At 44.3% G+C, this 12085-nt stretch overlaps 1 long non-coding RNA gene across 2 annotated transcripts in view; it reads left to right on the top strand.

The window, feature by feature from the left end:
- The window catches only part of LOC119876387, a 41777-nt gene extending 34437 nt beyond the window's left edge, over positions 1-7340 (top strand). Inside the window, exons 3-5 of one of the 2 annotated variants that reach the window (XR_005361182.1) lie at positions 5532-5663; positions 6100-6213; positions 7137-7340. This is a non-coding gene — a long non-coding RNA (uncharacterized LOC119876387). Of the gene's footprint in view, positions 1-5531; positions 6214-7136 lie in introns of both variants that reach the window. The other variant, XR_005361181.1, reaches the window with a different exon arrangement.
- The last annotated feature ends 4745 nt before the right edge of the window (positions 7341-12085 follow it).

Here is a 12085-nt window from a genome sequence, read left to right as displayed (position 1 = left end):
GATTCAATATTAAATATTAAATATTTGCACAATGTTTATTTATCTAGTTTATCCAATAAACATACTATTTAATATGCTATTTATTATTTACCTTACCATGTATCAAGTATCTATATTTATTAGGTCTGATTATACTAGCGTCAATGGCAAACTTTCTACTTAGCATAACTTTACAATATATTTTCATATCTGATAAAGCTATAACTGCTCGTTCTCTCTGTTCTCACATGTTTATTTTTGCAGATGAACTTCTGTATCATTTTATCAACTTGAAAAAATATTTCTAGATTAATTTAAGGGGAACTGATATTTTTATAATACTCTTTTCCTATCCAAGAGTAATATATATTTTCTATTTATTCAAATCCTTTAAGTCTCTCAGGAGTCTTTTATGGTTGCTTTAAGCAGGTCCTGCTTATTTCATATTACTGGAATTCTAATTCTTAATGATAATCATAATATGGATCTGTGGCAATGATCCACTTTGTTTCCCTTCTCTCTCTTGTGTTCTCCACTTAGTTGTCTCTCTTCTGTCCCATTTTCCCACTCTTCTGGCTCCCTATTTCTTGGTCTTCCCATCTGCTCTTCCTATTGCTTGTTTAGCTCAGAGGGAGGACATACTGCAATGGTAGAGAGATAGTAACAGACATTGATAATCTGTTTTTCTCTGACCATTGGCTTCCTGCAAAAGAAAGAAACTGTTCCTTTCTATGTTTCTTTTCCTTACTCCTTCAAATATGTTGAAGAATAAGAAATTGTTTTTTACCAGTGTTAAGGGAAATTTGGGGTTGGGGTATTTTGCAAAGTGTGGTCCAGGAAATTCCAGAAAAAAAAAAAAACACCAGAGATGCTTGGTAAATTATAGCTCCCTCAGCCCATCCTGAGACCTGCAGAATCAGAATCTTTAGATGCAATGCCTAGAAATCTGCATCTTGAATAAGTACCTCAAGTTGGGGCTTCTTAAACTGAAATGTGCATGGGAATCCTGTTATAGTGCAGATGCTGATTCAGTGGGGTTGGGGTAGGGCTGAGATTCTGCATTTCTGACCAGCTCTCAGGTGCAACTGTTCTAGCCATACCTTGAATAGCAAGGCTATAGAAATTTTTTTTGCTCCTTAAATATGACAATCTTTGAATTACCTGGAATAGGGTGCTAAGGAAAGAAAGAAGACTTTCTCTTTAAAAAAAAAAACAAAAAAAACAAAAAACAGTCCTTTTGAATGTACATTCCCGTGTTGAATGTAGAACCCTGCCCCTGCTTCTTTTTCTCTGCTTCAAAAAGTTTGACTTATTTATCATGTCCACGTGATGGTTTAGTTTACCTTGATTCCTGAGCAAGTTCTAACAAAGGCAAAGGCTGTGGAAGATCTGGTACCCTTTCCCCTTCCATCTGGACAAACTGAGCTGGTGTGGGAAGTGCAGTGTGATTAGAGGGCCCCTGGCATTGGGATATTACTAGAATATTATATAGACTACATCTAATAAGCAGAATCACTAAAGGAAGACTAAGAGTCTCTTTTCATCTGTACTACTGACCATGAGGATGAAAACCTGAATGACCCATGCAGTTCTCTCTTCTATGGCTTTTGTCAGCCTTCAATGCCCTTCATCCTCCCACAGGCCTTGCCAGCACTGTTTTGTTATTGGCATCCCATATTTGAGATGGCTGGCCCATCCTACTGGGTTAGCAAATCTATATTCAGAGAATATCACTTGTTTTTAAAAAGATTTATTTACTTATTTTAGAGAAAGAGAGAGCATGATTATGGGGGAAGAACAGAGGGAGAGAATCTCAGGCAGACTCCACGCTGAGCAGGGAGCCTGATGCAGGGCATATTCCAAGGACCCTGAGATCATGACCTGAGCCAAAGGCAGATGCTTAACTCCCTGAGCCATCCAGGCACCCCTATAACTTTTTGTTCTTATATAGCACTTCGGTTTGTTTGGAGGCCACATCTGCCATCTTGCCCTCCATAAACTTTATGCTAACATTGTAAGTAAACAAGCTAATAATGCTCTCTTCAGCATTAAAAACTCCGTCCTGGGTATTAGCAGGGCTGCTGAATATGACTATGTATTGTGCAACTCCAGAGGATGTGATTCACATTTGCAAATAGCACTCCTGAGGTTCTTTGATATGGTGGCTCTGACTCTAAGATGTTTGTAAAGATCATGGAATTGGGAGGCTAATCTTTGTAGTAGGGGAATATTGGTTAGAGAAAAGATAATGGAAAGGAAAGGAACATATTGAGGCTACCCAAGTTTTTTTGAGGAAAGAGAGTATGTCCTCCCTTACAAATGGCCACAAAAATTGAGAACAAATGATAAGATTGTGTTAGGACTCTTATACAAAACAACAGAAACATAAATCAAGCCAATTTAGATAAAAGGGGAATTTATTGGCCTATGTAATCCAAGAAGGGATTGAGTAATGAAATGTGGGGAGAGCAGTGATACAGCTAGACCCAAAAACTATTGTAACCAGGGATTCAAATGCTTTTAACATTCTTCTTTTGTCTCTGAATGTTGGCTTTATTCTCTCTTAGAAGGCTACCTTCCAATGTGCAGTAGAAAACATGGCCTGCTGATAGCTCCTGAGTTTTACATTTTAAATTCTCCTTTCCTAGACACTGATTCTCTTTCTTGGTTCCAGTGTGCAAAATCCAAAGGGAAGGCTCTGGTTGGCCCGGCTTGGACCAACTGACTGTGGCCAGGTAGGCAGGCTCATTGAAAAAAATGGCAGCTCTCCCATAGTAATCACATAGTTAAAGTGGAGTTAGGTTTGGAAAAATCCCCAGAGGAAGGAATGTCTGCTGGGCAGGCTAAAGAGTAAATGTCCACTATGAAGCTCATTTGCCCTTCTACGTACACTGTAATCGCTGGGGATCGCTATAGACCACATGAAACCCCATCCATATTCAGTAAGAATGTAGCTCTCTTCCGGCCTGTGGTTCCACTAAAGGCTTTGCCCTAATGTTGTTAGAAGGGGCAGCTGTATCACAGCAATAGTTGCTTATTTATTCACTGTAGTGACAGTTACATTTCATGGAGCAGCTGTTGAAGCCAAAAATGTTCAGCAAGGGCAAAATGTGATAAAAGCTCAATGCAATTTGCTTGTGCATTATTAAGTTTTAATTTTTGGTTCAGGAATAAATTTTGTTTTCTGTAGCTATTTGCAACTTGTTTCTATAGCTGAAAAAGAAATGAATTACTCCCATTCCACCAATTAAACTGCTAGAAAACCCTCTTGGATTTAAGACCTGAATTAACTTTGAGTTGAAACACAGGCAAAGTAGAGTTTATTTGAGGATGGAAGTAGGGTCCCACTTGTGCTAGGCAATGAGTTTACGATGGAGTTCACCTTTCTGCATCACTGTATCATTACCTGTAAGATGAGAAGAGAATTAACACCTTCCTTATGGATCAAATGAAGTAATGAATGGATGGCACTTTGGATGTGCAGCACTCAATGTTAGCTAATGTCAGTATATTGTTAATGCAACATTTTGTGTTAAATGAGCAATTCTTGAGTCAATAATTTTTATTTACAAATTCAAAAAGTAAGGTTTATTATAAAGCTACATTAGATAATATGGGCACAAAGGGCCTGAGATGAAGTATAGGGAAGCCTCAAATAGACAGGAATCAAAGATGGAAATAATCTCTTTTCCCGGGGCTATGTGGTTTCTTAACCTTCATTCTCTGTTTCTTTCCCATTCTCTTCTCCTCATATCAGCTGCTTCTCTCTATTCATGTTTGCTGCTCTCATGACACATACTAGAACTTGCTCATGGCTTTGGTTTGGCACCAACTCCAACCTCACACCTACGTGGTTCTTAGTTCCAGAGCCCATCACAACTTGATGCATTTTCTGTGTCTTAGATTCATGTTAGAGAGGAGCTGACCAGTCCAGGCCTTGGATGAAAGGTTCCATCTTGGGATATCTCCTGAGCTGTGATCAAAGGGCAGAGCTGTTGAGTCTAACTACCTGGGACTGCCCCTTCAACAAGGGCTAAGGGCCAGGTAATTGCCAGAGAGGAGACTGTGGGCAAGAAAGATGTCTGAGACCATATATATTACAAATGGTTATGAGTGAAATGGTGAGTTCCTAAGGTCCTTCTGATGATAAATCATAAGAATGGGATTGTTTAGTGCTCTGGGGTTACCATGCTGCAAAGAGTGCCAAACACAGTGGTCTAGAGGTTGGTGCCAAGCCAGTCTCTAGACATAAACATCTAGGGTAGTTACATTAAAGGATGATCATTCAGGAGAATAGCTCTTTAACGTGTTTGAACCTCATTTTCATGTAGTAAGGTGACAAGGTCTACCTTATAGGGTATTAGGATTCAGTGAGAACAGACATCTTATATCTAATCCAAGACACTTGGAACCTAGTAGGTGCTCAATAAATGTTATTTTTCTTCTTTTTTATTTCCCTTCAACTTATGCATTGCCCACTGTGAAAATACATCCATCTAAAGGAGACAGTTGAAATGATTTTCCTATTTTGTTGTACTTGAAAATAAATTTAATTATTTGTAGGTAATTGATTTAAGTAATGTCTAGCCAAACAGCTTACTAGATTTTTCCTGTTTCAGATGGTAAAAGGAAAATCAGAGCCACTTAATACTTTTTATTGATTTCTTGAGATAAATGCTGGCGTGATTTTGCAAATACTGTTTGTGTATTGAATTTGTAATAACAGACTATTTCAGGAGTCTCTCCTGGCACGCAGCTCTCTCTTTGTAAGAGAGTGGTGGTATCTTTCAGATGCAGCCCATCTGGAGGGGCAAATGTTTCCTAGGCTGCTTCCTGACCTCATTCAAGACACCTAGTTCTTTTACTTTTCAAGCCCCCTGATAATGTGCTGTCTTCTGGGCCAAGGGGCCTTACTTCTCTGTGCAATTCCGCTCTTAATCCTCTCTTCCCCTTCCTCTGTGCCCTTCCGTCTGCTGAATTTTTCACCTCTCCCTGAGGCCACGAAGTACTTACCCTTGCCCTCATCTTAGGAAAGTCCTCTCAAGCCTGCTTCCTTTTCCAGCTACTCCTATTTCTTTCCTTCTCTGCCAAACTTCCACAAAGCATGGCATAGGCTGATTTCTCTTGTTTTTTTCATGCCTCGGTCACTCTCGAACTGACTGAGCACAATTTTCTCTCCCATCCACTCTACAGATTGTGCTCTCCAAAGCCATTAATGGCCATCTAGTGCTAAATCCTATAACATCCTAATATTGTTACCATCTCTTTCTTGCTGAGATTTGCCACTTCCTTGGATTCTATGACACAAGACTTCACTGCTTATTTTTCTACCTCTAAGTAGACCTCTTTTTCTGCTTGCCACCTCATATTCTATCTCTTCTTTTATAGAAATTGACATAATTTTTTAGCCTATTTATCTAGTATGTGTCGCCACTAGACTATAAGCTAGTCTATAAGGCACAGCCCATGCCTATCTTGTTCACCATTGCCACCCACTGATATTACCTTTCTCCTGCTCTCTGAAAACCTGTTTGTCTTCTCCCCCTTACCAGCTCTGTCTACCCAGGCACTGAGGCCAATTTTACCTCCAAGGCATCTCTCAACTTGATCTGTCCTTTCCCATTTGTATTGCACAGCTTGAAGCCCTCACCATGGTTCAGCAGAGGCAGCTGAGGAATGAGTTGGTACGTTGCTATCCCTGCTTCCAGCCTGTTCTCATGCCCCTCCCTCCCTTGCACTGCTATCAAATTGACCTTCCTAAAAGCATAGCTTGGGTCATCTCACACCCTGTTGTAGACTTCCAATTCTTCATAATAGGTTATTGAATCAAGACTTGATTTTTTTTTTAAGATTTTATTTATTTATGTGTGTGTGAGAGAGAGATAGTGAGAGTGAGCACAAGCAGGGAAGAGAGGGAGAAGCAGCCTCCCTGCTAAGCATGTGGGTCTCAATCCCAGGACCCTGGGATCATGACCTGAGCCAAAGGCAGACATTTAACTGACTGAGCCACCCAGGTGCCCCTCAAGTCTGTATTCCTTTCCCTGCTTATGCCAATCTCAGTTTACCTCTGATGCTTTCTCTCCTGCTGCTCCCCATCCTGCCGACTTGTGTGTACATGAGAAACTGGGCTGTGGTGAGGCTGCCAGGGAGGAGTGATGGAGCCACCTGACACTTCTCTGCACTGGTGTCCATGCCATTCTAAGAGCTCCAGGATGCACCTACTCAATTGGGAAGGTAAGAAACTTAAATAGTATCTGTAGGACAAATTACAGAAAAACAATAGCTAAGCACAAGCAATATACTGTTTTATTCAACTTGGAACAAATACACTTGACTCTGATGGCAAGATTAAACCTAAATGTCTCAAGATAGAAAGAGACATTAAAGAATGGTGATTGAGCACACAGCCTCTGAAGCTAAACTGACTGGATTTGAGAAGCAGTTCTGCCATTTATTAGCCATGGGACTCTAAGCAAGACACTTAAGACCTCTGTGACTCAGTTTCCCCATATGTTATATGGGGATGATGGAATTGTGAAAATTACATAAGTAAATACATATAAGATGTTAAGAAGAGTATCTGGCACACAGTAAGCCCTATATAATTTTTAGGTATTAGTGGTGTTGATTCAACAAATACTCATCAAATATAGGGCATTATATAACTAACTACTGGTAGAAGTAGGAGGAAGAAAAGGGGGAAGGAGAAGGTGAAAGTGGGAAGAGAAAAGCCTAGGATAATCCTGACTTGCACAGTGAAATGGATACCGTTTACTAAGGGAAACGTAGAAAGAGTCACCAGGAGCAGAACCCTACGTGTTTAAGCTTTATGTTATAATTTCCACTGGTTTATTCTTAGACCTTTTCTAGTTGAAAAGGTCATTACTTTTCAGAATAGGGAACACACAAATATATATTATTTTAAAATAGCTTTAAGGACCAAGAAGAGCGTATCTTTAAGTAGATGAGAACAAGCTTTCAGAGATGGGAAGAAGGAAAGGTTTGGGGCCCATATTCCTTTTCCATACAATCCCCAAGAGAAACCATTGGTGAAATCAGGAAATGCTGCCAGAAGAGAACATGATAATGGGCTGCTCACTCTGCTTTCTTGAAGTAAGGTATGGAAGTGAGCACCTGCTTTCCCCCTTTCTCCACAGGCCCAGCCGGGATCACGGTCTAAGTCTGAGCTGCCCAGTCTTTTCTTTTTAAGTTAAAGCAACTGATGTTTAAAGAAAATTGAGGGCAGCCGGGGTGGCTCAGCGGTTTAGCATCGCCTTCAGCCCAGGGCGTGATCCTGAAGACCTGGGATCGTGTCCTGCGTCAGGCTCCCTGCATGGAGCCTGCTTCTCTCTCTGCCTGTGTCTCTGCCTCTCTCTCTCTCTCTCTCTCTCTGTGTCTCCCATGAATAAATAAATAAAGTCTTAAAAAAAAAGAAAATTGATATGATGATAATGGCAGATATGGGAAGTTTATATTGTTATTCGTGATGATAGCCATCACTTCCTCAGCACTTATGTGCCAAGTATTATAGCAGATATCATAGTACTTAATATGTATTAGTTAAGTAGGTGGAATTTAATTTATTCATAGAATATTAGGGCAAGATGGGGCCTCCCTCTCATTTTGCAGATTATCAAACTGGGGCCTCCAAGGAGGTGCAGGAGCATGCCTAAGGTCACAGCACCATACTGTGACTAACAAGCTGGCAGTACAACAAGGCTGACGAATATCCAACTGGACACTCTGAAACCACTCTGATTCCTCAATTTTTCTTCAGATATTGACAAAAACAAGTAATTTCTACACCGTGTGTCTTTGCCTCACAACTTCACTAACTCTGTACCTGACAGTCTTTTAAAAAGACAGAGTATAATCTTCAGAAACAGCAGCATGTCCTTTTGAACCCAACCCACTTAGGTTTTTGAAACACATGAACATTGCATGGAGCTGAATTATTCCTTTTTTTTTTTTTCATTTGCTCCTTTTAATACCCCATTTAAAATAATTTAAATAGGAAAATTGTGATAGCATTTTGTCCGTGTGTATATGCGTGTGTGTTGGAAAGGAATTGACCTAAAGTTTCTCCCTCCTGAAACAATCCACTTGCTGCGCTCTGTGAGCACACACCTTGCCTCGCACTAAAGTTAGACACAAGAATCCCGGGGCTGGAGGTGGGGAGGGGAGGCCGCTGCCCTCCCGCGGGCTCTGGGTCCGCGCTCTCCCGGCCTCGCAGGCTCTGCGCCCTGCTTCTTGCAAACCCAGATGCTCTGGGCCCGGCTCGGCTCTGCCTAACATCTGATTTGAAACACTGCGCCGAAGCCATCTGCTGTACTTGGGGAATAAAGGCGCGGGGGCGAGCAGCTCTTTTTGCAAATGTGCCCAAATAGGGCAATCAAGGGACGGACGGGGTGGGACGGGGATGCCTGGTGGGTGCGGGCCCGCGCGGCCCCCGCGACTCTCCCGGAGCCGGGCCGCCCCACCCAGCCCCTGGGCCTCTTGCGGGCGCCTGACCAGCCGCCTAGCGGCTCTGGCCTCTGACCAAGCTGAGCCTTCTCCCCGGAAGCGAGGATGCGGAAGCTCAGAAACAGACTGCGGCGGTGGTGGTGGTGGGGGGGGGGTGGTCCCTCTTGGAGGCGCTGAGCGCTCAGCACCCTGGCGCCCCGCGGGCCCCCACAGCTGGGAGGCTCGTTCCCCCTCCCCGTGGGCCCACTGCCAGCCCCGGGACCTCGGTGGGCTGTGCGCGGTTTCACCCAACACCTGCAGACCCAGCTCGGGCTGCTTGCAGCGCCCACGTCGTCGCTCTGGGTGCTGGCGGCGGGCCGGGGAGAGGCCCGGGAGAGGCCGGGGAGAGGATGGGGAGAGGCCGGGGAGAGGATGGAGAGAGGATGGGGAGAGGAAGGGGAGAGGATGGGGAGAGGATGGGGAGAGGCCTGGGAGAGGATGGGGAGAAGATGGGGAGAGGCCAGAGAGAGGCCCAGGAGAGGCCGCGGAGAGGACGGAGAGAGGCCGGAGAGAGGCCCGGGAGAGGCCCGGGAGAGGCCGGGGAGAGGATGGGGAGAGGATGGGGAGAGGCCAGGGAGAGGCCGGGGAGAGGATGGGGAGAGGCTGAAGAGAGGCCCAGGAGAGGCCGGAGAGAGGCCAGGGAGAGGCCCGGGAGAGGCCGGGGAGAGGATGGGGAGAGGCCGGAGAGAGGCCCAGGAGAGGCCGCAGAGAGGCCGGAGAGAGGCCCGGGAGAGGCCCGGGAGAGGCCGGGGAGAGGATGGGGAGAGGATGGGGAGAGGATGGGGAGAGGCCTGGGAGAGGCCGGAGAGAGGCCTGGGAGAGGATGGGGAGAGGCCGGGGAGGCGGCACGACCGGGTCCCGCCGCCGCCCTCGGGGCGCCCCTCCCCCCCCCCCGAGGCCGGGTCTGTGCACGGCCCAGGCTGTGGGGTTGGGGCTTGAGTGCGAGTTTTCCACGCCTCGGCTCCCGCTTGGTCAGCCCCCGGGCAGAGCGCACGGGTCCCCCCGCGACGAAAGCGTCTCGCGGGCCCCTCCCCCCTGGGTCTCGCCCCCACCCCAGCCCCCCGCGATGACTGCACCCGGCTCCCCTGCCTGTTTCCCTCAGTCTCGCTCAGGAGGGAGTGTTTGCTGATTTTTTTTTTTTTTTTTTTTGGTAACCATTCTACAGACGTGCAATACTCCCACAGTTTTTCACACAATCTGGGAAGTTCATATATTCTTCTCTAATCTTTGAAGACACCGATGGTCAATTTAGAACTTTAAAATCCCCAAATCTCAAGTCAAGAAAAAAGTTTTTCTTCTAAAAATACCCCATTAATCAATCTCTCAGGACATTTAAGCCTTCCCACCTCCCTCCGTGGGCTAAGAAAGGACAATCACAAGAGTAAAAACTAAAGCTACTTTGGGCTGACCCTGGAGTTTTCTTGCTATAGAATAGCAAGAATAGATTAAAAATGCTTATGTTAATGGGTTTACATTGAGGGCCTCCTCCTCTGGCAGGAGTGCCCTGCGGAATTGTCCTTTGTTTTTGTGTAAGTGGAGAAAAAAATCATTCCTCTCCTTCAAAGACCCCCACAGTGATGTTCAACTTAATAAATGGAAATAATACCACTAACGACTATTATTTACTGACTACCACTGTGGGCCAGACCCTTTATGAAAGCTGCCTTCAATCCCACAGCATCCGTTCAAGCCATTAGCATCATCCCCATTTTGAAAAATAGAAAATCGAGGCTCCAGGTGACATGAATTGATTAAGCTCATACAGCTGAAGTGTAACGGGGTTGGAATTTGAACTCAGCTTTCTCTGAACCTCAATCTCCTGATCTCTATTAATGTCTTTCTCTAGTATTAATTGCATTCTCTGCGAGGACTAAAAGTGTCGAGCACATTGTAGTTGGGAGACACTGATAATTAGGGCAGTAGGGGTAGTGATCACAGCATTTGCTTATTAATTACGGAGCCACAGCTCACTAACAGCAGGAGCCGTTATATGCATGATCATCCTTAGTTCTCACGACAACTCTAGAGCCCGTCTTCTTCGACCTTTAAGTCGCCCTAGCACAGTGATACACTTTGGAGTCCCTGCTAAGTGTCAGAACACGGTGCAGTCAGCTACCAACATTGCCCAAGACCAGGCACCAGGACACACCGCCTTCATGCCTGACCGGCTTCTGCTTGGTTCTAGTCACTCAGTCCCAGCTCCAAAGAACATCCTTCTTCACTTTCAACCCTGCTTCTCTCTTTATGATTTATTAACTGTTATTGTTTGTCTCAACCCCAAAGACTTTGGTTGCCACACCGTCTGATGTTATTTGACAGATCTGCTAGGACAGCCCACCCAGAATCAAATTAAATTGGAAGGTCAGCTCAGCTGGGAAGTTGTCAGGGAGGAGGCCCCATCCAGACTCAGCTTAAACTGGCAGGTCAGCTGGGTCATTTCCTATATTGTCAATAATTTAGAGCGCTAGAATATCCTTGGGGTCTGAACTATCCCTGGAAATTTGAAAAGATGGAGAAAAATGACATTTCTGGAGCTCCTCTCAGGAACAATACTGTCTATATTATAAGAAAAACACAGAGAAGCTGGTTTGGAGGGAAGGTGCTAAGACACCCAAGGTAAATTCTTGAGTATTAATGGTTGGCAAGTGCTAAACTGCTAAGAAAAAAGGGGAGATGGAATTTGGTAGACAGAAGTTGTTCTTTCTCATTGCAGCCCTCAACATCTCCAGTAGATATTGTTGAACAGATATTAAAAAAAATACATAACAATACCTGATTAAAGACCACCGAATTGTTAGCTTGCTAGGTATCCAGGATGTCTTGGTCTGATGCTGACTCCACCAGTCCCAGAGCCTAGTGGTAGAACTAGGCTCGTTGGCTACTCCTCAAGTGTCAAGCTCCTTTCTACTCTTGTGAAGTCAATTTAGACTGGTATATAGGTATTGTCATCATCATCACATTTTCGGGTGAGGTATTCTGAGAGGTTAAGTAAAATACGCAAGGTTTTTCATCCAGGAAAGAGTGATGGCTTCTAAAACTACACCTTGAAAGGCAAACCAACACTACTCAAAAAATCTAACAGTGGTCATGGAGGACTGGAACTGGTCTTCCATGTTTCCTGTGAAATGGGCTACTTCTGCATTTCTTTCTAGAATGTTTTTTTCATAAAAGCATCCTAACTAATGCCCAGAGAAAGTGAATTCTATTACTACTTGTTCTAGAACAGGTTCTCAAGGAATAATAATGAGCACATATGTATCTATGGTGACCACATTTAAGGGATGTTGTCGTATTTTTTCTCAATAGGCCGCTGCCATCATGCTTTCATCTGACCGAGAGTAATGTTGGGTTCCCTTGGTTCAGGAGCATTTCCATTAAAGTGTCCGCAGAGTTCTTTTCTCTAGGACCAGACAGCTGAGAGAGGAGGAAATCAAGATGACCTAGGAAATAAACCCTATATAGTACAGCAAGAGCGAACTTAAGTTTGAATATATCCTCAAAATTCAAACCATATTCAGGCATCCCTGTGGTGTGAGAGTTCTGATGCATTCCCACTGGAGCATTCTAGAAGCTCTAAATTGGAGGTGGTTTGGGGATGGTGATG

This window comes from Canis lupus, chromosome 6 (assembly GCF_011100685.1).
Source record: "Canis lupus familiaris isolate Mischka breed German Shepherd chromosome 6, alternate assembly UU_Cfam_GSD_1.0, whole genome shotgun sequence".
Lineage (NCBI taxonomy): Eukaryota > Metazoa > Chordata > Mammalia > Carnivora > Canidae > Canis > Canis lupus.
The sequence above is the reverse complement of the archived record's forward strand: the minus strand, read 5'-3'. Positions and strand labels throughout refer to the sequence as shown.